The sequence below is a fragment of the Stegodyphus dumicola genome, chromosome 5 (assembly GCF_044657685.1).
Source record: "Stegodyphus dumicola isolate Sdum_Otavi_A_Nest chromosome 5, ASM4465768v1".
Taxonomy (NCBI): Eukaryota; Metazoa; Arthropoda; class Arachnida; order Araneae; family Eresidae; genus Stegodyphus; species Stegodyphus dumicola.
This window is the reverse complement of record NC_140772.1, coordinates 220,923,184-220,948,342: the sequence shown is the minus strand read 5'-3', so window position 1 is coordinate 220,948,342 and position 25,159 is coordinate 220,923,184. Positions and strand designations below refer to the sequence as shown.

The following is a 25,159-nucleotide window of genomic DNA, read 5'->3' as shown; positions in this document are numbered from 1 at the left end:
AGAATCTGCCTGAATTTATGTACGTTTTTAGCATTGTGAGAAAATAGCGGTACCTAGAGCCCTCAAATTTTGAATAATGTAGTCTTCCACTCGAATATGAGCACCTAAGAGCCCGAATTTTAAATTTTAATTTGTTTTATTATCCACTATTTCACATTTTGTAAAGCTTTAACGAATTTTTTAATAAAAATCTCACGATTTCAAAGTCAGCTACGGAAACTGTATAAGGAATAAAAAATTTTTATCTCCAGCGCGCTAGACAGTCATCGAAATTCTAAAGATATGATGTTTTTAAATATTTTTGGCGCAAAGGGGCGTTAACCCAAATACTCTGGAGACGTGTATGTATGTATAAATGAAAAACGCTCCTTTAAGCGTAATATAAAATCTGAAAATTTTCAGACTTTTAAGTGCTTTAATAAACCTTTTCTAAAATTATATTTCGAAGACTCCTAAAATTAGCAAGTGCATACTTCCTGTAGAAGAAATATTGTAATTAGTTAATTTTTTTCTCTAGGTTTTACTTCAAGCAAACATATTTCGAATAAAATACAAATCCATACCTCATTTTAAAAGCAATCAAGTAAAATATTTCTACCGTAATACTACAAACATATATTATCGTTTTGAATGGTCACCGGAAGGCGACATTCAGATGAAATTAACTAAGGAAAATTAACGCGAATCAGTATAGACCACATCATCAAAAATTAAAATGCAGATTGGAATGCAGCAAAATTTATGGTTTGTTCCTTTATTTTTCCTACATTTTTAATCTTTTTAAAAAGTGTTTGTGTTGCGTAATCAAGACAATATTTTTACTTGTTTATTTTAAAATAAGAATTTTATTTATTAATATTTTACTATTTTTCATTATTACTATTTTTTATTATTATTGTTTATTTTTCTAAAGTGTGTTTTTGTTCTATTATTGTGTAAAGTATTGCCTCATGATATATGTAACTATATTTCTTTTGTTGTGTGGCAACAGTTCTGTAATTCTTCGATATATTTCTTTTTGGTGTGGGGCAACAGTGATTCTGTAATGCTTTGAAGTTAGGCCACTGTTTTTGATTTCGTAGATGAAACATGTTTTTTCATAACTTTCCTTATTTAAAAACATGTAAAATAAATGTTTTGGTTTAGAACTCGGATTATACAAACGTTATTTTGTTTCAACAATTTGTATACATGCACGCAATTTTTCTGCTAGAATGTTTAATGTTGCGTATCTTATCACCACTTAATACTAGTCTCAGTCAAGCCTTTTACATATTTATTTATAGAAATATTACCCAATATAATACATAATACATTTATTTTTGGTGTTGTAATTACGTTGAATTCAATAAATTTTGCATTACTTCTGACAGAAACAACATACAAAAGATTTATTCTCATCGACAACAGTGTGTTTATTCTTCCGTCACTGCAATGCAATGTACTCTTAAATAGCAATCTAGAACGAAGTTGCTTAACTTTCCTTCGTTTCTATGACTTTTATATAATTATTTATAGCTATTATTACCCAATATAACACAGAACACATTTATTTTGGGCGTTGCAAGTACTTTGAATTCAGTGAATGTTGCATTACTTCTGCCACAAACAACATACAAAAGATTTATTTTAATTGATAACATTTTGTTTATTCTTCTTTCTGCATTACAATGGACTTTTAAAGCGGAATCTAGAATAAATCTAGGACGAAGGTACTTAATTTCCATTCGTTTCTATACGACAGTGACTTTTATATATTTATTTATAGATATTATTACCCAATGTAACACATATTACATTTATTTTTGGTGTCGCAAGTACGTTGAATTCAATAAAAGTTGCATTACTTCTGTCACAAACAACATACAAAAGATTTATTCTGATTCACAACAGTGTATTTATTCTTCCATCACTGCATTACAATGCACTCTTAAATCACTGCATTACAGTGCAATATAGAATAAATCTAGGATGATGGTACTTGATTTCCCTTCGTTTCTATGCGACAGTGACTTTCATATATTTATTTATAGATATTATTACCCCATATAACACAGATTACATTTATTTTTAGTGTTGTAATTACGTTGAATTTAATAAATGTTCCATTACTTCTGTCACAAACAACATACACAAGATTTATTCTCATCGACAATAGTATGTTTATTCTTCCCTCTCTGAAATATAATGTACTCTTAAATCGCAATCTAGAATAAATCTAGGATGGAGGTACTTAATATTCCTTCGTTTACATACGACAGTAACATTTTCAGGCTAGAGATTAGTCTCATTTAAATGTATTTAACTTTGCAGTTACACCTGAGATTACAAGCCCGGGACACGCAGAACCCATGTTAGATGAATCCTAAGTTAATTCGTAATAATAAATCTACGGTAACATTTCCCAACAGACACACACTGAGTTTGTATTACGCTCCTATGAAATATGCGTTACGTCACTTGCCCACCGATTATTAAAACTTTAATGCTGAGGAAGCTTCCCTCCTTTGTTAAAACATCGGCAGTGAATGAAGAAGGAACGAAGAAACTAAAAACTGGCTTTTCCTATTCATGGGTTTTCTTCTACCATGTAGGTAGCAATATAATTATCTACTCGATGTGATGTCTCGAGACAGTAATTAAAGGTTCAGGTCCATTCTTTTTTTACCTCTGTCTTTGCTATTACGCTTCAAATCATAAAAACTAGGTTCTGTGGAGGTAGCAATCGGATATCAGGATTCAATAGTATCTCTTCTCCCCCCCCCGCCCCATTCTAAAATGGTTATGTCATCGAAAAAAGGGGATAACAAAGATCTATGGCTTTATTTCTAGTGCTTCTGTTGTCTTGCCGAATGAATGGAGAATGTTCTAAGTACAGAGAGGTATATTACACAAAACAAATACATAATGTCATAGCATTTATGGTATATTTTAAACAAAACATGTTCCATAAGCACTTAAAAGCAATTATACATAATTAAAACTCAAAGTTTAACAGGGGAAAAAAGACTAAACATTTATTAGAAGATATTTTTTATCAACAAAGCCTTGTTGAATGTTTGAACTAAATTAAAAAAAATATGCATCAATTTAGCATGCAATGATAGCAAAAGTTCTACAATATTGAGCTAAGATATAAAATATTGTAATTAAATTTCCGTTACATTATTTTTTTTCTTTTTTGGCCTATATCTTAAGGTATTAAATACATTATTACTAATATTAGTTCAAAGGGGCAAGTTGCGCAGAAGAGCTATTAATTTCGTTTTGACATTTTGCGTTGGTTCACTATAAATGTCGGTTCACTTTTCAAATTGTTACCACCAAATATTAGAGCCCTGCGTTACATTTAAAGAAATTAAATAATGAATAATCTGCATGAATGCATTTATGTTTCTCGCATTGTGAAAAAATAACGGTACCTAGAGTCATCAAATTCTGAATAAGGTAGTCCTCCAATAAAATAGGGATATCTTGAAGCCCAAATTTGGAATTTGTTTTATTATCTATTTCATATTTTGTAAACTTTAACGAATTTTTGATTAACACACTCGGCGATTTAAGATCGAGCAATGGCAACACTGTACGGAAAAAAAAACAAAAAAAAAAAACAGTTTTATCTCTAGCGCGCGAGACTGTTTATCAGAAATTCTACAGATATGCTCTTTTTAAATTATTTTGTCACATTGCTGTTGAATTGAATTTTGTGGTTTAAGTGCGAAGAATGTGATATTTAATAAACAAAGGTAACACAAAAAACGTTAAAAAAAGTCCCTCTGAAACGCTGAATGCCGCTCTTTCCGCCCCCTATTTTATTCATTTATTATTTTTTAATGGTATTACTTAATACTCTTAGAAGGGAAGTTCTGAATGCATAACTCAAACTCTTTAAGAGATTATTCTTAATTGTTGTGACTTAAAAAATAAATAGCGAAGAGATTTGCGCTTGGCCTTGTTATAGTTGTTACTAAAATCTGACATTCATTAAAAGCTACACTTTTTGCCGGTAGCCTGTTTTTAAAGCATTTTTACTTAGGTGAATATTTACGTTTCAAATAAAAATATCGAGCTCGAAGCGTAAAAGATTATTTTATTCGAATTAATCCGTTTTCCAAATAATAATGATCGCAAAATTTATGAAAAAGAATTTCACTTCCGGAATGGAGACTCAATCGCAATTAGTTTGCGCTATCTCTCCAACTTTTAATTCTAAATCATTCAGCTGCGCCATTGTTGTGGTTTCCCTTGATGCTGCAAAAGAGACAGGCGCTCTTATCCGAACGATGGCGCTGATCAGAGGAGTGGCACCACATCGTATTTTCAGATGAAACCCGGCTGTGATGAACTTGATGATGATGAACTTGATGAACAACATCATGATGAACTTATCTTTGTGTGGAAACATCGAAGAGAACAATCGTCGCCAGCTTGCAGTCGCCATCGTCATATGGGCTCAGCACCTGGTGCGCTGGCACGGGGGGCATATTTCACAAGTGCACATCAGAGTAGCCACTGAGGGAGGAGTTTCGAAAATGGACCAATGAGCTGCTATTGCTCTTGTGACGCTAAATCTTCGTGCATGTGAGCGTATGTTGTTTAAGTTTTAATTTGCTTTTGTTTAGCAGTTATAAATATATGGCGTAATAGTAGAAAATCTCGTAGCGCTTTCGTTTTCTGAGTTTGTTTAATCGCTGACATTTCACTTTCGCGGTTTTTATCACGCATTAATATTAATTAGGATTGATGTTCACGACATATTATGTGGATTAAGAGAATTCAAGTGTATATTTTTTTAAATTGAGCTGAGAATGACAAAGTGTTACAATGAATCTAGTGTTTTCTTACTTCAGTGCGTACATTTTGTTTTATTTTTAAAATGTAAGATTCAGAATACATATGATCTGATTATATCTGTTGTTAACATTAAAAATTATATATCAATAAATTGAAAATACTCGTTGTGAATACGATAAATTCACTATGTTTGATGAGTATATCTTGTGTAGACAGTACATTTAAGAATGAGCATTTATTAAATGCGAAATTTAACGCACTAAATGTATACGAATGCAAATAAGTAAAGTTCGTTTTGAATAAAATTCTGCATTGGTTATTATTATAGAACATCTTTTTCATACAGACTGCAATAAAAAGTGCTGACTTCTATTTACATAATTGGTGTAAATATTTTTTCTCATACACATAGTAAAGATTGCAATTAGGCTCAAATGTTTATCACATATTTCTTCCTTCATCTTATTTACCACTTATTAAGTAATATTTCACATCGATATTTTTGCGAAGTGTATAAGATGTGTTTGTATAAGCTTAGTGTCACGTGAGGACGCGCCCCTCTATGAAGAATGAAATGCGCCTGTTGTTCTACAGGGTGGTGTGGCTGCAGCGGACGTGGTCAGAGCGGACACAAACGATTTCGTGGTCAGAGCGGACACTACGAAACTCATCGTGGTTAGAGCGGACACGTTTTTTCCCCAAGAACAGATAAAGGGTGCAAATAAATAAGTAAATAAATATTTTTAAAAATCTTAAATATAATTTACACAGTATTTTAAGTGGCAAATCTCTTTCAAGTGGGATAACTTTTTTTTTTACCATAGTTTTCTGTTTTCGCATTCGATTATCGAATTACAAGGTACTGGAATTACTCTTGGCACTGTAGTATGTCGGTATTTTAGTGACGAAATCATAAGCTTTCTGATATAATTCTGAAAGTTCTTGAAATATCTTGGGAACGGGAACTGACGTTTCTTCTCGGACTCTTTTTATGCAAGTCACTAACTTCCTTTTAACTTCCATCTCAGTAATGTTGGGCACGCAGGAATGTTCAGTTTTCTTCAGTACTTCGTTCTGAAAATTTGTCTTTACATTTCCTTTACAACAAGGATGTCAAACTGGCGGCCCGCGGGCCGCATGCGGCTGGCCCACAACAAATATTTTTGCGGCCCGGCCAATATATCGGCAAATAATAATATATAATAATAAAATAACATATCGACGAAGAAAAAATGAAAAATGAAATGTTTACTGCTAAGTAATTAACGATAATTTATTCAGTGTTGTTAGATTACTCACAGCGAGCTGACACACACACTATTTAAATTACAAATGCGCGTGAGTAGCTTGCGTTCAACTACCTTCGGCTTTTGGGGGATACGTGCACTCAGAACTTGTACACATCCCCCGATAGCCGAATGTGGCCGAACTCATGGTCTCAGTTTTCCAATCATAGTTTTGTACGATATATTGGTGCATGCATGTGCATGCACTTTGCTTTATTATTAATTATTACTTAATTCATATTGTTACGGATTTCATAGTTAAAATCCAGATATTTATAGATGTTCCGGTATATTCGAGAAATTAATTATAAAGCTTATAAAAGCCGAGAACAAACAACTCATTTCGGTAGTAGCTGTAGTTCTAGCGAACTGTTTGTTTACTTAATGCTGTGATTGATTTGTAGCGATTTCGCTGTGAGATAGAATTAGTTTCTCTGTTTTGAATTGATTTTTGCTAAACGTTTGACATTTTGTGATATTGTTAGAATATTTTTGAAGAAATATTTCAGCATTTTGATTTATCTCTTTTGGAAAGAATAAATTTTTGTTAGCTTTTTAACGTTAACCGTGTTTATTCCAGCACTTTGTATTCAGTATGTCTATATCAAAACCAAGTGGTAGTAAAATTAAACGAAAAATCGCTGACGAACATAGAATATTCCAAGTAAAATGGGAATTAGAATATTTTTGCTGTGAAATAAAAGATAAAATAATCTGCTTGATATGTAATAATACTATTAATGTACTATTAATAATACTATTAATTCTTCGATTTTCTCAATAAGTATTGAATTGACTCATTACCCAGCCATATGCAAATGGAGGTGATCGAGATTCAATGCAACTCAAATTTGAAAGCAAAATTCATTGAAGTGGGCGTGCCTGAATTTTACAAATATTTACCAGGCAGGTTTGAAAATACTCGAAAATTCGCATATGAAATTATTTCCATGTTTGGTAGCACTTATCGGTGCGAGCAGTTATTTTCAGTCATGAAAGGTAATAAGTCTCCTATTAGAAACCGTATTAATGATGCTCACCTTGGGTCAGCGTTGAAAGTTATCACTACAAACAAAATTTCTCCCGAAATAGGAAAGATAATAGCAGAGAAGAGATGTCAAGTATCAGGACGTAAACATTAAATTTTTCTTGTTCTTTTCTATATAAATATATATATAAGTTTATTATTGTATTATTCGAAATAAATCTACGTTTCTATGAATATTGATTTTTTTTTTTTTTTTTTTGTTTTGTTTTTGCGGCCCGCCTAAAGTTAAACCTTGTTTGTTTGGCCCAAGTGTACCTATGAGTTTGACATCCCTGCTTTACAACGATCTGTCTTACATACCCAGCTCATTCCTAATTTATATTTTCGGTGTAAACGGCGTGGGTAATCATCTACAACTAAATATCCTTTTCCTTTATTTGTAGAGAGTAATTTTGTTGAAATGGCTATGTGTTCCATCACAGACATTTTCGAGGCTATAAAACGACATACACACTTCATAAGGATAAAACATCCACTGAAAAACCTTTACTCTTAAAATATTGGCTTATCTCTACAGCAGGTGCAAAGCTCGAAAGTACATAATAGGTGACATGTGACTAATTAGGTAAACAATACAATAGGTGCAAAAATGTCCGCTCTACCCACCCAGTTACCCTCACGTGTCCGCTGTAGCCACTGTCCGCTCCAACCACGTCCGCTCTGACCACGTAACCGTTCTACAGTGTGTTTTCTTACTTTGCATTTAATTATTTCCTATGAAGATGAATGTATTTTATCTCAAGTACCTGTTTATTAGCCTCATAGACTGCTGAACAATCTTTAAAAAAAAAAAATGCTTTATCGAATGCTTTTGCAATTCACATCCCACAAATCAGAATCAAGACTTCTGATCACGTGACTTTAACTACTCCCATGTATCTCTGCTCATTACCACCTCTCTACTGCACCGAATTAAGCTCCATGCACCTACTCTGTATGCAAATTATTATTTATACTTTCATAGTTACCTCACCTTAATTTACCCTGCTTTGCCACCTATGTTTCTTTTGCCCGAGGGCACGGTGCTTACGCACCTCTATTCAAAAATTAAATGCTAATGGCTGAGGCCGGATAATTATTGGTTAATACTCTTAGCAGTAAATACCAAGTACTAGAATGACGACTTGACTTGACTTGTGTTTGTATATATTTCAACCAGGTAGTGAAATCTTCATAATTTCCTATATTTGATCTAACTTCTCAATGGAAAGTTTCATAAGTAATCGACAATACTTTCATTATTTTGTACAGAAAATTGCTTGGCAGAATATTTTCAACCATCCTGCTTAAATCTTAAAGCACGCGAAAGGTCATGTGACATGACAGAAATATTACTGGATGCTCATTGGTCCATCCTAGAAGCCACTCCTTCGGTGGCTGCACAGATGTGCACTTGTGAAATATGCGCACGGGGGGCCCATTGGATAAACATTCAGATCACCTCTTGTTCGGATAGTTAGTAATGTGGACACTCGAAGGTACATTTCTGACCTGTTAAGGTCCGTGGTTTTGTCCTATTTACGAAGCCTGTGTGACGCTATTTTTCAACAAGTTAGAGCACAACCGCATGTTGTCCATGCTATCCTAACTTTCCTCGACACAGAGGGTGTTCGACGGTTGCCCCGGACTGCACTTTTCCACAACTCTCAACTACTGAGTATATCTGATCATGGGCTGCCGAGAGATTGATATGTCACCACCTGCTAGTCGCTGCGATTAATGAACTTTGGTACAGAGATGAAGCTGCATATGATGTACCCGTACATATGATGAAAGTTCAGTTCGTCTTGATGTTCAGCTGGATTACAACAGTCGTTGCTGCCAGAGTTGGCAGGTCTGTGTACATAACTGTGCACGTTGTGTACGCCAAACCTTCTGCACATTTAATAATGTCTTCTTTCCGTTATACTTTATGGAATAATCGCCATCATATGCAATGGCTTCGTAGTTTTGAGCAATACACAAGATTTTGATATTTGTTTTCCTTCCTGGCGTAGCAATTTTAAGGGCTGGCAGTGTATACCAAGTTTTTCCATTAAATATTGATTAAACTTTAAAAAAAGGGGTATTTATAATTTTTTTAAAAGAAATAAATATTTTCCTCTTTTCGATTAATCAATAGTACTATAACGATATTTACTCTCTAGTAGTCAGTTTAAACAACTTTATACCTACAAGCTGAATTTGATAATAGTAAGGCGGAAGTTATAATTACTCAAGCAATTTTTGCATAATTGACAATTTTGGGTTTTGACTTACATCTGTAGTTTTGTTGAACATTAAACACAGGCTCATTAAACAATGAGCATGGAAGCAGAGTAGATCCAAGACTCAGATTTGCTACATAAAATAATGCGTAGCGTTTATATGTACTATTACTTATCCTCTCAGATAAATAAATTAGATCAATAAACTAATTTTGGTAATGGAGTAAATGGCATCTGACTTCCAGAGATGAGTCCCTTCGCTGGAAGAGGGAAATGCCCGTATTCGCGATGCTTATGAGAATAAACACGGAAAACCCTATGAAACCAACCTATTTCGCCAGCTGGAATCTGTAGTTATTTGTGGGGAGTGGGTTTCATATAATTAAGCGAAACAAAGAGTAACCAGACGGCTGTCTAGCTTATTAGTCACTGCATTCTTCTAGGGCCGAAGATAGTCTAGGCTCGATTTTTGCAGTAAGCATAATGTTTGATTTGCTATCCAGATTTCACATTGTAAAAATACAAGGCCTCTTTTAAATATGACATAAATTCAAAGCGACGCTGAAAGCCCACAAGAATGGATAAAAGATGGCCAGAGAACAATATTTCTAAGAGTAACAGCTTTTGAAAGAAGCGCAAATAATAAATTACGACGCAATATCTGGAAGGAAAATAAAAATCACATATTTGTGCATAAAATTATGATTCACTTCGTATTTCTTGAGGGATGATTACTCATTCAGGAGAAATATATTTGTTCATATTCAGTAGGATCTGATTTATCGCAACTTTGTTAACTATTTGCACGTAATAAAATAGACTCCTGCAGAATCGTCCTATGGGTTCGTGGATTTGGACTGATTGATGACAACACTTGATGAAAAATCAAACCACAATTTATTAGACTAGAAGAGAAACCCGCTAATGTGACAATCAAAATCGTAAAAACAACCTTGTATTTAGCGTAAGTATAATGAAACACTCAATCCATTTCGAGGGCAGCTAAAGGTCCCTCCTCATCAGGAGAAAGAAATACCTAGAAAGAAGAAAATAAAGGAGAAGGAGTCTCAGAAACACGTGGTCCTTATTAGCACTGCACGTGGTTATAATTGGATTTTTAATCAGAGTTGCACTGGCAAAAAAATAAATAAATAAATAAATAAATAAATAAATAAATAAATAAAAAATAAAAAAATAATAAATAATAAATATATAAAAAAAAACTGAAGTTCTGATTTTGAGCGTGAAGGTTCATTTGCCCCTCGCTCCTTATTTTAACTTCTCTAATTTTTCTTGTCCTTTATGCTTGATCAGATAGTCTGGCTCAGTAAAAGTAGGCGGCCAGTGCAACTCTGATTAAAAATCCAGTTATAACCACGTGCAGTGCTGATAAGGACCACGTGTTTCTGAGACTCCTTCTCCTTTATTTTCTTCTTTCTAGGTATTTCTTTCTCCTGATGAGGAGGGACCTTTAGCTGCCCTCGAAATCGATTGAGTGTTTCATTATACTTACGCTAAATACAAAGTTGTTTTTACAAATTTGATCACAATTTATTAGTCTGTATTACACAGGGCAGTTCAAAAGACGCTTTACAGGCCTCGAAAAACCACCACGACAAACACGCTGAAACAATCAGCAGCACAGCCTTCAGGTATATGCTGCTGGGTAACTATAACCAGCATATATAAGCTTCACGGGAATGCACTAAAGTACAGCTCCCGACTTGGTCGATCGCTCTTGGAGGCCAAGACACTACTTTCTGCTACTGACTTCAAGATACTCCGGATACTCTAGATATATTCAAGATTCTCTTCACGGTAAAACTGGCAGGGTATTTATAGCTTTTGACCCAACTTCGAGAACACTTTCGGGTAAACCGGTAAGAATTCATTCTAGAATGTTCCCGCTTCATCTATGGGATATTACCACTTCTGTCGTCAAGTGGGCGATTCCGCACCAAATATGACAACCCTGCCTTTCCTTGCCATTTTCTGGTAACCCTAAACCCGCTTTGTGGGGAAGCTGTCCTACAGCAGCTGGACATTTCGTAACAATGTTTTTGCAAGAATATGATTATTGTATAGGATTCCTCACAGTGTAGTGCTGAGTTACTGTAAAATAAAGTGCTGTGTTACAATATTGAATGTGAAGAATCTTAAGAACTCATAAGCGAATAATCGCTTGAGTTCGTGTGACAGGAAACAACAAGATAGAAGTGTAAACTAGCTTTTTATTATTCCAACTAAAGTTTAACAAACTCCGTCTTGGAGTATACAATAAGGCCGACACTTGGGCTTTGAACTTAAGAAACTAAGAATAATACTAAACTAATATAAACTAAAGAGATATAGACGAAACTATCAAGATTCTAACCGAGTTGACCCGTTAACGTTGATAGAATGCGAAGCTATCAAGGGCCTAAAATAAGGCCGAGCGTAATAATAGCTTAAGAGAGAGTAGCCTAAAATGGCGGACGTGTGCAGACAGAATAGTTGGTAACTCTCTCCCTAAGACCGAAGAACATCGCGGTTAAATACCGCTCTTTCTCATTATGTATTCAGACGTGATTCTAAAACTACGTTCTGGTCGGAAGTAGTAAGTTGAAGTTAAGAATCGGCAGAAAAGAAACTTTAACTCAAAATTTAACTGTTAATAAAATTAACATAATCCTTACAATTGATAAATCAACAATTGATTTTAACAGATTTGTTGTTTATATTACTTGAAACTACGTCCGGACAAATTTAAATTAAAATATTATTAAGGGTAATAATTAAAATTAATTTTAAACCCTGACTGTAGCGACGTAATTTTTCATTCAGCTTTTTTTTTGAAAACTGTAGGTTGTAGAAGTACTCGTATAACTATTTGCCTTCAGTTTAACCTTAAAAGCGAGGAATATCGCTATGCATAGTTAACGAGGTACTCACGGGACACCTTGTCTACATTTATCCGTATATACATGCATACATAAGTACGTACGAGCACTTAATATATTTTCTGAGTGTTTGTTGGAGCACTTTTATTAAAATTTCCATGCAATATCTTAGTACATTATCTTATAAAACCATTCTGCTTCGAATGTCTTAACTACTGGCTTCCACCTGGGGGGAAGAAGGCGTAATTAATCTTGATTTCAGTGTTTTATCAGTGAAAAAACTTTACAATTTTTAAGTTTTGAGGCCAGTTATCTGAAGGTATCGGGAATCGTTATTTCTTCTTTTCGCATCCAAAATCAATTGAGCAGTCAATCGCAGAAAGAGATATTGATTCTTTTAGTTCTTATCTGAGTCTCAGCCCAGTAGAGGGACAATAAGACTAAAATAGCAGTTCGGATAAAGTTTGCAAACTCTTCTTTTCCCTCTTCGTAATCTTGTTTTCGTGAAAGATTGTAAAACTCTTTAAAAATGAATAGAGAATCTCTTTGACGGGTGGATATCGATAGAGGAAAGAAGGAGATATTTCGTCAACTCGTGAATTTTTCGAACGCCATCATCAACCAAGGAACACTTAACCCCATGGGTCATCCCCTATTAGTAGAGATCAGTGGAGTTCGAAATATTATCTCGAAAATTCTCTTCCAGTAAAAAGGTCGGAGACGAAGTCGTGACAGTTGCTGCGCACTGATTTTATCGCGTTGTCCAATTTTGCTTTATTTATTTTGTTTTCCAAGGATAACAAAAGCTATTACTAGTTTTTTCCAGTTGTCAATTACACATTTCAGACAAAGAAGTACTTAGAGGTGGTATTTTGAAGAATTTTTCACGAAGTGGTGGATAACTTGAGAAATAATCTATAGAAAGCTGTGTAGCGAATACAAAGCACTGGTTTTGAAATAATAAGAGGTTTATTAATTAATCCTGAAGTTTAAGAGAGTAAACTTTTAAGCTTCTTTCTCAGTTAAATTCACAGAGACATACACCCCTGAAAATAGGCTGTATGGATGTTCTCGCAGTTTGAGCCATGTGCAATCTATACTTTTAAAATCTGGGCGCGTCTGTTTGTTTATTTGTTTGTTTGTGGCCCTATCTCCTCCTGAACGACAGTTTCGATAGAAGTACTTCCCCACCCCACCCCCCGGTTTCAAAAATTCGCGGGAAACTATTTCGACCATTCTCATTTTCGTACGACTTTAATTAGCCGAGATATTAATTAAAAACTCCGAAAACGCTAATTTTCGCATACTTTTTCTCGGAGTGGCAACAGTCGCGATCGATGGAGATAAAAATCTGCTAAATTTCCAAGTGTTGCCACTGATCACTTTCAAATCGCAGAGTTTCTTAATTAAAAATTTCTAAGTTTTGCGAATTATGAAATGAAAATAGCATTGCCAAACATTAAATGTATTATTCCCGATTCTAAAAATTCGTGAGAAGCCATTTCGACCACTATCATCTTCGAACACCTTTAATCAACTAATACATTAATTAAAAATTCTGAAAACAGTAATTTTCGCATTCCGAGTGGCAACAGTGTTTCGCATTGGAAATAAAATTCTGCTTTATTTCGAAAAGCGTTGCCAGTGCTCGTTTCAAATCTTAGAATTTGTTAATCAAAAATCTGTAAGTTTTACAAAATATGAAATAAAATTACATTGTGAAACATTAAACATATTATTATTATACAAGGTAATATTCTGACGTCGAAGAAAGTTTGGAAATAGGCCCACTATTTTATTTCTGGCATTTATTGCTGTTATAAAAAAAACGGGCCTGTTTCTGAACTTTTAAGACTGTTTAAAAAAGCTCTCGAGCTCTGAAGATTACTAGTATTCTTTTCCTCTTTCCGCTACGACAATTAGCCAGAAATTAATTAATTTCTTTTTTTGCTCAGTTAACACACGCCTCCTACACTCCAAAGACAGTTCCACGATCACTTCTTTCCCGCATTCCAAATGTCCCCGCCTACACTGTAACTCATTCTCTGTACCCTCCATTCTGCATCAAGTTTGAATTTCAAATTCCATTCTGAGCACGAAGAAAGTTACGGACCTGTCTCACTTTAAACACGAACACACACGTACGTTAATTAATTCATCTTCTGGCCATTTACGTATATTATGTTTCGTTTTCATACATTTTTAATCACACTTTTTTTGTCCTATGTAAATATAAATTCACCTTTTCTTACTTGTTTAATTTTTGCAAAGATTGCATTCTGCTCATTATGTTTACCAAATTTACATTGAGCTAACATGATTAAGGGCGAACGTGTCGGGAGGCATTTTACTCAAGTGAAAAAATACTACTACGCACTCATTCATAATAACTCACGATTTGAAATTTATTTTTAAACTTAATGGAACTCACTTTCTTACTGAATACTATACAGTGCTTTTACTCAAATTCATCTCACTTAAACTCCACTTAGCTTAAACTTATCTTACTAAAATACCTTTTTGGCATAACAATTCTTACTTGAGTAAAAGACGAAACACCTTCGCATTTATTTATTAGTTATTGCTAATTGAGCGGGGGTTGGTTTGTTCCCCTTGAAAAGTCAACTAGTTTCCGGTCAATGACGATAATTATTTTGTTTATTGATTATATTTTCAGTTTTAATGATACCTTTATAAAAGTCTCCATTTTCAATTTATTCTTGATTCATTTTGGATGTTTTAATTTAAAAAAAAATTTCAAGTTTCTTTTTTAATATACTAAATAATCATTTGATAAATAAATTATTATTTAAAACTTTACTTTTGCGCGAAGCTGATTTTTATTTTCAGCTACACACAAGTCGGCACATTAAATGTTACTATTCCAAAAGGCATACATCCCTGATAACTTTGCAGCAAGTAAGCAGCAGCAAACAAACAGCAGTACAGCCAGACCAAAGCGTGGAAAGGAAGTGCGTAATGTTCAGGATGAAATCTGAAGTCAAACCGAGTTAGTTTTGGTTCTCAAAGCATTTTGATTGGATAGTTAATATTACTGTAAAATTATTATTGGCTGCTTGAGTTTTAGTTCCATTTACATCATCAGAATTACGTAAGAGTCATATGACATAGAGTTTTCTCGAAATGACGCAGTGCAAATAGATGTTGCTATTTTTAGAATAGAGAAGGGAAATTAATTTACGCTGCTAATTTAATCTTTTACATATTCTTTTTCTTACATTTTTCTTACATATATGTATACGTACAAGCAAAATTGAAGATTCAAACGATAAAACTTATCTTAATGTTATCTTATCTTTATACATATAAACTGTGATTTTTCACAAAAATTAAATGGAACACTTTCAATCCTAAACTTTAGCTTACTGTAATTGAAATACACGGTTACAGAATGTTACAAGTTTCTGAAAATAAAGAGTAAAACTGAATATGAAAATGAAACTGAAATATAAAAAAAAATTAAGATCAGAGTTACAAAAAAGTAACACTGCTAGTACAATAAGAACCAATAAAATTTTTAATTTCTAAACATATTGCGCCAAGATATCAGTTCAAGTTTTTAGATGGCTGACAATTACTTAAATTCTACTTTCACAAAATGAATTTCTACCCTCTAAAAAAAGCATGACTGATTTAAAATCCTTTAAATTACATGCTGTTTGTTGCCTTTGAAGTTCTTCATAATTTTTAAAACATACATCTTGGACTGTATTATTTTAACAACACATTATCCCGCAAATTTAGTAGAATAAAATAAAGATATACCATCTTCTTCTTCATAGTAACATGCACGAATTACAATAAAGGCGAAACCGGATGGATATAAATTTCGCGCAATCCCTATGACTGAAATTTAATTGCAGAGGTTATTTCATCCTCGAGAGAAAAAATATCCATTTTCACGAACTCCATCTTTTAGCATTTTGATAACTGTTTCAGTAAAACACGTTTTGTTTTGCTTTTTAAAAGGTAGTGTGTCCTTTCAATTCCACTCCAGATCTTTCAACTGCCATAAAATTCTCTTTTCAAGTTTTGCTTGTAACTTTCTTCTCTTACTTTCTGTTCTGTGTGGCTTTCTGCCAACAGGAAAAAAAAAAAAAAAAAAGCCGAATGAAGTACATTCCCATTTCTTCCAAAGAAAGTATTATATAAAGGGTAAAGATTAAGTTTTTTGAGCAAGAAAAACAGAGACTCGCTTCACTAAAACTATATCCATTGCAAATTTCCACTTCGGTTGAGATGTTAGATCTATCTGGAAATGATGATAAGAACATGATTCGAATTTGAGATATAATAGTAACAACAAATGCACTTCATTTATCCATATTTGAACAAACGTTAAAAGGTGGGTGAATTTTGTTTTTAATGGAAGACGATTAATAACCCTGCAAATTTTATCATTTTGGATTTATTTTGTACGTAAGAGAGGCAGGTTTAATTGCAATTGTTTAATTAATTATCATTGTTAGAATTAATATTTTAATAAAATAAAATCGGAAAGATTTTAGATTTCTTATTACGCCCAAACGAGATATATACAAGTATATATCTCGTTTGTACTTATATATATCATTTATAGATATATGCAAGTTTCGAGAGCATTTGGACTAACGCCATTTTGGGATAAAAATATTTAAAAACAGCATATCTTTAGAATTATCGATAGATAGTCTCGCACGCTGGCGTTAAAAGTGTTTTATAGTTTTGTCTCATTCTATGTAGCAATATGAATTGCGCAGCTTTGCAAATAGCCAGCCAAATGGTGAATGCCTAGGAAAATATACATCAGAAGTACCAACTCTATAGTAAAAAAACCCAGAAACACCAAAATACAGAAGCACCAGTAACTGTCGGCTGGTCAACTAAATTTTTCTTATTGTAAGAACGTGAAAAGTTCCCGCATCTTACAGTCACATACATTGCAACCGCCTAGCATATATAAGCATATATAAGCATATATAAGCATATATAAGCGAATATAAGCTTGCAGCTCCGACAGATTCATTCTATCAATTCTCTATTCAAGAGCAGTCGCGAGATTAAGCTTGTACAAACATTAGGATTTTTCTTATGCTGGAGACATGAAAAATGAGGAATGCCCTCTCCATACGCGCCGAGCATGCTGACGTTACTCCACGAAGGCATGCTAAGAAGGTGGGAGAAATACCTTATAGACGCCCCATGTTAAAAAACGATTGGGGATTAGGGAATCCACTCGCCAAATCCTGGTGGAGAATCATCATCCACCACTTTTATTCAGTTTGGGCGCCACTGTAGAGACATTAGGTTATTTCGAACCAGGAGAGATGAAAACTGAGCAATGCCCTCGCCGGAACTTGAAGGTCGGACTTCTCGAACACGCGCCCAGTGTGCTAACCGCTACACCACGAAGGCATGGTAACAAGGCGGGAAAAATACTGTTACGAATTTGGTATTTAAAAAGCTAATGTTAGTTCAATTATAAATTAAATGGTTTTATTTCTCGCGCAGTGCAGCGCGTGACGAATATTAAAAGAAAGCTAAGCCGGAAAATTGAAAATACAAGAGCGCGTGCATTAAATAAATAAATATCTCTTTTTGATTTCGAGAAAGTACTGGAAAATTCTAGCGCGTGATTTTAAAATCTTATAAAAGGAGGAAAACATCTCAGTTTGTAGTTGTTGCTTAGTTTGTTGTTGTTTAGACAACTACTGTTGTTGATTGTAGCGAATTCGCGGATTAGCGTTCTTTAGCTGTTTTGAATTAAGTTTTATTGGACATTTGAGTAGTTAAAAGAAAACTACTGTGAGATATTGTAATACTGCGTGATAATTTGAGAAAATTTAAGCATTTTTGTTGTGATAATAATAAATTTTTGTTCATTTTTCATCGGACTTGTGCATTCATTTAGTAACGAATCCGTACGCACGCAACAATTTTTGGTGTCAGGAGTGGGGTTTGAATGCCAATCACAAGAGCGATGGAAGAACAGTTAAAACAATTCATGGTAGCCTTTGCTACATTTAAAGAAGAAATGAAAGACTCTGTTAAAGAAGAAATTAGGTCCGTTAAAGAAGAAATGAAGTTGGGCCAGGAATCTGTTAAGGACGAAATGAAAGCCGTTCAAGCTGGTCAAGAAAAGATTGAAGCAGGTCAAGAAGAAATGAAAAGAGAGATTACCTGCATAATAGAAAATAAATTTGAAGCTATGGAAGGCAGAATTGACACAGTTGAAAATAAAGTTGGACTAATTGAAGAAAGAGTTTCTTCGGTGAAAGAAGAAATAGAAGAAAGAGTTTCTTCTGTAAAAGAACATAGAGAAGGGAGAGTTTCTGCTGTGGAGGAACGAATTGAAGGAAGAGTTTGTGCCGTCCAACACCAAATCGAACAACAAATTGATGAGAGAGTTTCTGCAGTTGCCAAAGAAATGGATACTTTAAAGAAATTCGTAGCGTCGGCAGGGACCAGGAGTGATGATTTTAAATTCTTACCAATGCCTGCTCGTCCACCTCTGAAGCTATCCACATATGATGGGAAGACCTCCTGGCAGGTGTATAAGACACAATTTTCTATCGTGGCGGATGCGAATGGATGGGATTCCCAAGCTAAGGCCTGTCATCTCGCCGCTTCTCTAAGAGCCGACGCAGCGGATATCCTTCAGACTCTTCCCGAAAACAAAAGGTTAGATTTCGAAGCTCTGTCCGGCGCCTTGGAGTTGCGCTTTGGGGAGAAGTGTTTAAAAGACTACAGCAGGTTCCAATTAAAATCTCGTCAACAGAAGCCTACCGAAACACTTCAGGAGCTCGCCGCGGATGTTGAAAGGCTGTCCCATCTCGCCTTTTCGGAATGCCCGACAGAAACAAGGGAAATCCTGTCCTTGCAATACTTTATCGACGGCATCCGAGATACTGAAATACAGAAAGCTCTACGAATGGCGGATGTAAAAGATTTAAAAAGTGCTCTAGTGTACGCCATGAAATTTGAGGCAGCCCAGCAAGCCACTCGTCGAGACCGCCACCCAGTCAGAGCTGCTCAAGTCCAGGAGCCAGGGGATCAAGTCACCGCTCGACTTGACGATTTAACTAGACAACTGAACGCCTTGAGACGGAATATTGGTGAGAAGAAACCGACCGTTAAGTGCTGGAACTGCGGTGCTGAAGGACACATACGACGAAACTGCAAAACACCCCAGGGTGCTGATGTTAAGACCGTTTCTAACAAGCAGCAGGGAAACTAATTAATGACCATATCAAGGAACGGAGGTTGCGAGATAATGAAAAACCCTGTTTTAAAGCGCTTAAGATCTCTATAGTGAGTGGCAACAATAACGGACTGTCCATCAATGGGAATATCGATGGAGTTCCTTGCAATATGATCATTGACACAGGAGCTAATGTTACCATCATTAGGAAAGATTTAGCTGAACAGTTTAAAGATAAACTTATTTGGACGCCATCCTGTGTTACCCTTCAGACTGCGTCTGGTGACAAGATCGACATAACTGGGAAGTTAAGCGTAAACATCACGTTTGGAAGTGCCGCCTACCATCACACGGCATATGTGGCGGATATTACAGATCCATGCATACTCGGATTGGACTTTTTAAGGAAATACAATTTTTCTTTAGATTTCAAAAACAATAAGCTGCTTTCAGCCTCTGATGGTATGACTATACATCCTCAAACAAGATCCTCGCCTGGAAATGTCGACGCCTTGTCCGAAAGATCGAGCTCGGAAAGCTGCCGAAATCATACCAGGGTCGAAAAGAAACTCAAGACTACCAGCTATTCTCCATCCCAGAAGCTCTTCGGTCGAGACCTTCGTCTGCCTTGTGACCGCCTGTTTAGTCGCCCTACGGATGCGCCTTCATCGCCTGAGGAACACATCCAAGATGCCCAGGCCCGGTTTGAGGGGATGCACCGTTCTGCACGAAAGCGAGTCAACTTGGCGACGGAGGAAATGAAGACCAGATGCGACACAATAGCTACTAGACAGAGATCCAACAAAGGAGACAAGGTGTGGTTGTGCGACCCAATTCAACGAAAAGGACTGAGTCCTAAATTACAGTCACCTTCGGATGGTCCATATACAGTGCTGAACACGAATGACGTCGTGGTTCGGATCCGTGAGTCTTCGAACTCTTACGACAGGTTAGCTTATTACTATGGCCATAGTACATAATGTAAATAATTGTAAATAGTATCAGACCATGGTCCTTTATGTTTTTAAATTTGCATTTAGTATTTGATTTGCATTTAGTATTTGATTTGAATTTAGTATTTGTTTTGTGTTTAGTATTTGATAGCATTTGATTTGTTTAAGTTAGTTATTGCATTTATTGTTCATGTTGTTTGATACTGTAATGTAATGTTTATGCCTCAGTTGCATTTATGCCACAGTTGTAAGTTTAGCTTCCTGTCCAGGGATTGTACTGCCCGGGACGTGCAGTCCTTGGGAAGGGGGCAGTGTTACGAATTTGGTATTTAAAAAGCTAATGTTAGTTCAATTATAAATTAAATGGTTTTATTTCTCGCGCAGTGCAGCGCGTGACGAATATTAAAAGAAAGCTAAGCCGGAAAATTAAAAATACAAGAGCGCGTGCGTTAAATAAATAAATATCTCTTTTTGATTTCGAGAAAGTACTGGAAAATTCTAGCGCGTGATTTTAAAATCTTATAAAAGGAGGAAAACATCTCAGTTTGTAGGAGTTGCTTAATTTGTTGTTGTTTAGAAAACTACTGTTGTTGATTGTAGCGAATTCGCGGATTAGCGTTCTTTAGCTGTTTTGAATTACGTTCTATTGGACATTTGAGTAGTTAAAAGAAAACTACTGTGAGATATTGTAATACTGCGTGATAATTTGAGAAAATTTAAGCATTTTTGTTGTGATAATAATAAATTTTTGTTCATTTTTCATCGGACTTGTGCATTCATTTAGTAACGAATCCGTACGCACGCAACAATACCTTATAAGCTCAGTCCATATTTCTATGTTCTTAAAACTTTAAGCACCGTAGTTACGCTAAATACATACTTGAAATGGCTGTGTAAAGTTACTCTGGGGAGCGTATGCGGCCGACAGGCTGAGATCACTAGATTATGGTACCACAAACAAAATTAAAACACTTATTTAATCACATCCCATTTATCACTGATTGTGAAACCGCCTCCTTTCCCCTTTCTTACCTTTGAAATGTACTCTGCCTTCCAAATTTTATTTCATTTTTCAAGATACTACATTTTTTTTTCTCAGGTGAGTAGTGTATTTCAAAATAGATGAACCTAGAGCAATTTGTCAGAAATAAAGTTCTATTCAAATACCTGCTAAATGAAACTCAAAACCTAAACCTGCTTTCTAGGAAATTACAAAAGAAATTGCTTAAAATGTGTTTGAAAGAATCTCAAAACGACCTTTATGTGAAACTAGCGTAAGTACCCGTTGGCAGTTAAGTTATATTGAAAGTAATGTGTCTAACAACAGAGAGAACGATACCGCTGTATTTAGTCTCTAATAACGATGCAAAAAATACGATTCATAGTCATACATTTTTCAGTCTGATGCGATATGGAGTCCACATAAAAAACATCGATAGACAAATAATCATTAAGCAACAATGGCACGCAGTGTTTAATGATTTTCGTCTTTCTAATCAAATGGTCGTGAAAGCTCAAGTTCCGTCCAATATTTCACTTATATTCAATTTTAAACGATTAAATGTGGCAAAAAATGGATCATAATTGATCAGAAATCAATTACGCGAACAAACAAACAAACACACATTCTTCTTTACATATAGATAGATAGATTTTGTAAAACTTACAAATTTTTTATCAACAAACAATACGATTTGAAAGCGAGCAGTAGTAACACTTTTCGAAATAAAACATTTTTATCCCCAACGCGCACTCGGATAAATGAGTGAGAAAATTAGTGTTTTCAGAATTTTTAATTAATATTTCGGCTGATTAAAGTTGTATGAAGGTGGGAAGATGGATGTTTGGCAATGCTATTTTTGTTTCATCGTAAAACTTCGAAATTTGTCATTAACAAAGTCTACGATTTGAAAGCCAGCAGCGGCAACACTTCTCGCAATAAAGCAGATTTTTATCTCCAGCGTGCGAGACTTGCCTCTCGGAAAAATGAGGGCTAAAATTAGCGTTTTCAAAGATTTTGATTATTATCCCTGATTTTAACTATTTTTGGGGAGGGAGTGGACGTCGAGCTTTTCCAGGATCGATAAAAAAATTGTAGAAAATTTGGTGATGATAGCTGTAGTAGTGATTGAGTTAATCGCGAACAAACACACAGACATTCTTCTTTATACATATATAGATTTCGCTTATGTTCAACTTAATAAAGACTGGAGCGAAAGAAAAGTTAATATGATACTGAGGTTTGCTCATTCTTTTTAATAAAACCCCAGACTCCACTGTGACTCAGCAGATAACACCGAAAAAGACATCAGCACTCATCCATTGCAAAAGCTTCTATCTCGCACATTATGCAAACGAGTCAGACGCTACTCCTCCGCTTCCAGCTGAGGATGATAGTGATACAAGTACTATAGCGAGTACTGGGAAACCCCCCATCCAGGTGCGTGATGGAAATAACACTAACCCTGACAACGGCACTATTTCTGAAGCAATGGTAAATGGGACAGCACATTTTATATCCTTTCTGGCGAATTGAAGGGAAAAACCTTTTACAAAATTTTTATTCCAGCAAATTCATCCACTTCATTTGATTTCAATTCAATATTTAACTAACCTCCTCTTTAAAGAAAGAGTATATAAGTTACGAAAATATAAAATTTGATATATTTTTATTACCATTAAATATGAGATATGTTTAAGGTATCTCTTCATATAAAAATGATTGCGCATTTGTTTACATATATGAAATAAATTTATTGTAAACGTAAACATACCGAAAAGGAAATTCTAAATAAATATACATATGTTCCAAATCCCTCGTTTTCCCTATTTTGTTAGTTCTAAATCTAAGTTTTAGAAGTTAAGGATATTTTTTTTTTTTTTTTTTTTTTTTGATTTCGTCAATTTTCATCAATATTACAAAGCAGTCCTTCAGTATAATTGACATTTAATTGAATACACTTACCCCAACATAAGTACAAAACTACGTTTTCCTAAACCATCCCAAAGAACGTTTTCGGTGTCTCCTCAATCCACGATTAAACTTTCAAATCGAATAACCCGTTCTTTTTCATACGTAGGAACAGACGTGTGAATATAAATGTGGGCACAAAATTAAATCTTATAAGACATCGAAAAATTTCTGAAATTTTCACACCCTCTTTTCACAAAAGAAAATGCATCCGCATTTTCCATGGTTGCAAAAATGAGTGCTACAAAATACGCCTGCAGCAGTCAAACAACTGAATCGGACTAAACAATATTGCACGGGACAGCTACATAAAGCATGTCAAGACTTTCTCTGGCCGGGAGCATCGCCTGTAAGCTTTAGGAATTGAGCTAGAGCTCCGTTTTCTAGAATTGTGGAAGCATCTTTTGTATTCTGATGATTAACATATGCTATAAAATTAAAACACTTATTAATCATCATTTCATTTAATTACTGATTGTGCAACCTTATGCCCGTATGTAGCCCGTATGTAGAAGACCGAATTTAAAATAACCCCCCCCACAAAAAAAAGGGGGGGGAAGAAAAAAAAAGAAAAATCTGAAAGCTTTCAGATTTTATATTACGCCCAAAAGTTCGTTTTTTGTAAACAAAAGTTCGTTTTTTTTGTGCGTTACCTTTATTTATTAAATATCACGTTCTTCGAACTTAAACCATAAAACTCCGTTCAACAGCAATATCGCAAAATAATTTGAAAATGTGCATATCTTTAAAATTTTCAATACACAGTCTCGCACCCGAGAGATAATTTTTTTTTTTTTTTAGTGTGTGTACAGTGTTGCCATTGCTCGCTTTGAAGTTTGTTAGTCAAAAATTCGCTTAAGTTTTACAAAGTATGAAAAAAAATTTAAAAGAAATTCCAAATTTGGGCTTCCAGATGCCCAAATTCGGGTGGAGACGTACGTTATTCTAAATTGGATGGCTCTAGGCACCGTTGTTTTATCACAGTGCGAGAAGCATACATATACTTGTGCAGATTCTTTATTATTTAATGGCTTTAAACATAATTCAGGGCTCTAATATTTAGTGGCAACAATCTAAAAAGTGATTCGCCGTTTATAGTGAATCAACGCAAAATGCCAAAATGATATTAATAGCCCTTCTGGGCAAGTTGCCCCTTTGGTCTAATGTAGCATAACATTCGAGAAATTTTGGAAAGACTTCGTTGAATACGTTTCTGGAGTAAAAATTTCAAATTCCAAATTTTAAAGGTATGTGAAAATGTATCTACCTTGATTCTTGTCAACAAAATACTTACTTCAGACCACTCTCTCTCTAAAACTTGCCATATCCGAAACCATAAAAAAATTTCCAAAAGGGCAAAAAAGTAAGCGAGGAGAGTGAGTTTAATCCGGTGGATGAGTCAAGCAATATGCGATCTCGAGTATCCGTACGGGGGCCTGACAAATGGGTGAGGATTCAGAGAAGAGCGATGCGGATTAAAGAGGGGAGGAAGCTGGAGAGAAGTTCCCTGAGTGACGAGGGTTGTCTATAAAAAGGGGGTGGTCCCACAAATGCGGAAATTCACGTAATCGCTTGCTAGGAACGTGAGTATTTTATCTTTGGGAAAGTGGTTAAATCTCCGCTCAGAACATCACTCCCCAGAGCTCTCTGATTAAGAACATAGAACTCCAATTATCCGAATCAATTAGAGCCAGACTCTATTCGAATAATCAAAAATTCGGATAATTGGATTTTTTTCAAAAAAAAAAAAAAAAAATAGGACTACGAACTTTTTTATTACTGTACGTACTATATGTTGAAAATGGATGAAAAAAATCTGT

At 34.9% G+C, this 25,159-nt stretch overlaps 1 protein-coding gene and 1 pseudogene across 2 annotated transcripts in view; one reads left to right on the top strand and one right to left on the bottom strand.

The window, feature by feature from the left end:
• The window catches only part of Tmtc2 (Transmembrane O-mannosyltransferase targeting cadherins 2), a 635,056-nt gene that overhangs the window by 170,813 nt on the left and 439,084 nt on the right, over positions 1-25,159 (bottom strand). The window lies entirely within an intron of this gene.
• LOC146997415 (uncharacterized) overlaps positions 1-25,159 on the top strand; it is a 64,760-nt pseudogene that overhangs the window by 20,909 nt on the left and 18,692 nt on the right.